Source organism: Pongo pygmaeus, chromosome Y (assembly GCF_028885625.2).
Source record: "Pongo pygmaeus isolate AG05252 chromosome Y, NHGRI_mPonPyg2-v2.0_pri, whole genome shotgun sequence".
NCBI lineage: Eukaryota > Metazoa > Chordata > Mammalia > Primates > Hominidae > Pongo > Pongo pygmaeus.
The window spans coordinates 38,845,224-38,847,696 of NC_072397.2; positions in this window are offsets into that span (position 1 = coordinate 38,845,224).

A 2,473-nucleotide genomic window follows, 5' to 3' on the forward strand; every position below is an offset into this window, starting at 1 on the left:
AAAATCTTTCAACTTTTAATTCCCTTTGAGTATGATATTAGCTAAGGGTTTTTATATATGGCGTTATCTGATTATTTGGGTCTATGTCTTTTGTTGTGTTGAGTTAAAGTTGTTTCACGCATAATTTCTTAAGAGATTTTATTGTGAAAACTTTGAATTTTGTCAAAATTTTTTTCACTTATTGAAACGACTGCATAGATTTTGTTCTTAATTTTGTTGATATAATGTATGACATTTAATGATTCTAGTGTATTAAACCATTCCTGCATCCCTGTAATCTCACTTGATCACAGTGAATGATTTTCTAAATGGTCATTATAAGTCATTTTCCTAGTATTTTATTGAGGATTTTTACATTATGTTTTTCAAATATAATGGCCCATAGTTCTCTCTTTTTTCTTGTATCCTTGTCTGGTTTTGTAAGCAGCATAATGCCATCCCGATGGAATGAGATGGAACAGTTCCCATATCTTCCTTTTTGTTTTATGTTTTGACTAGGTTAAAAAAAAAAAAAGTGGCAGTAGTTTCTTTTTGTGGTAGGTAGAATGCAGCAGTTAATACACCAGGTCCTGGGCTTCTTTTTAATAGGTGACCTTTTATTGCTGATTTCATTTCTTAACATTAATTTGTTTCTGGGTATCAGTGATGGTATCTCTTTTATGGCTCTGATTTCCTTTATTAAGGGCTTTGTTTTCATTTGTTGTTTTTGTTTGTTTGTTTTGTTTTTTTTTTTACTTTTGAGTTTAGATTTTTATTTTCTAATTCCTTCATTGAAACATCAAGTTGTGTATTTGATATCTTCTTGTAGTTGAAGGCATTTATTGCCATAACTTCCCTCTTAAAACTGCTTTGGTTGAATCTCACAGGTTTTGGTGTGCTGTGTTTCTATTTTGGTCTCAAGAAATTTGGTGTTTTCTCTTTAATGTCTTCACTGACTCATTGGTTATTCAGGAGCATGTTGTTTAATTTTGTTGTACTAATGAATTATGATTTCAGAAGAGATACTTGATATGACTTTGATCTTTCTGAATTCATTAAGATGTGATTTTTTACCTAATGTATGACATATCCTGGAAGATGTCTCATGTATGCAGTGGAGAAAAATGTTTATTCTATAGCTCTTGGATGGATAGTTCAGTAACTGTTTTTAGCATTTTCTCTACATGGCATTTTCATCCAATGTTTACTTATTACCTTCTGTCTGCATCATCTATTCATTGCTGAAAGTAAGGTGCTGAAGTTTTCTAGTATTATCTTGCATTTTTTTCTTCCTGTGGATCTATTAACATTTGTATTATATATATGCATATATTACTCATATAGATGTATTCCTGTTATAGTATGTTATTTTTTTCTGCTGCTTAATTTTGTATCCTCTCTTTGTCTTTGATGTTTAGTGGCTTGATAATATTAAATCATAGGGATATGTTTATTGCAATTGAATGTGATTATAAGCCTTCAATATTCCTATAGGAGAATATTTATATTTTATTTAAGTTTGAAAGGCTTCTGTTATTATTTCTTTAAATAAGCTGTGTACTCATTTTTTGTACTTTTTTTTCTGAGATAGAGGTTTGCTCTTGTTTCTCAGGTTGGAGTGCAATGGTGGGATTGTGGCTCACTGCAACATCGGCTTCCTGGGCTCCAATGATTCTCCTGAGTTCCAGTGATTCTCCTGACTCAGCTTTCTGAGTAGCTGGGATTACAGATGTCCAACAATACACCCAGCTAATTTTTGTATTATGATAGATAAACCATTTCATCACATTGTCCAGGCTACCCTCAAGCTCCTGACATCATATGATCCACCCTCCTTGGCCCCCGAAAGTGCTGAGGATACAGGCATGAGCCATCACACCCAGCTCTACCACTCTCTTGAATGCCAGTGTCTGATACATTTGCCCTTTGGAGGTTATCCCATTAATCTTATGAATCTTATTTATGTTTTCTCCTCTGACTGTACATTTTGAATGGACCTGTCTTTGAGTTTTGCTGCTTGACCACTACTATTGTCACTTCTAATTGCATTATTTATTTTGTTTTGTTTTATTCTTCAAGATTTCTGTTTGTTTTTTCCTCCCATTTTTTAATCTGTCATGTAAGTTTCTCTGAAAAATTTTGGAATTCTCTGTGTTTTGCTGAAGTTCACTGCATTGTCTTAAAACAAGTATTTTGAATTCCTTGTCAGGCCATGTGTCCATGACCATTTCTTTTGGGTCAGTCACCACCAGAGCTTTATTTTGACCACTTGATGACATCATATTTCTCTCATTGATCCTAATGCTTGTGACTATGCATCTATGTCTGTGCAGTGATGTAGGTGCCTAATTCAGTGTTTGTAGTTTGTCTTTGTTTAGAAGCTCTCTTCCACAGTAAGGCTCTCCAGATATTCTGGGCAAGGAGAAGAAGCAAATTAAGGTCTTTAAGTCTATGATACCTTCAGCCCTGGTAGCATGAAGGGAAATATTAATGA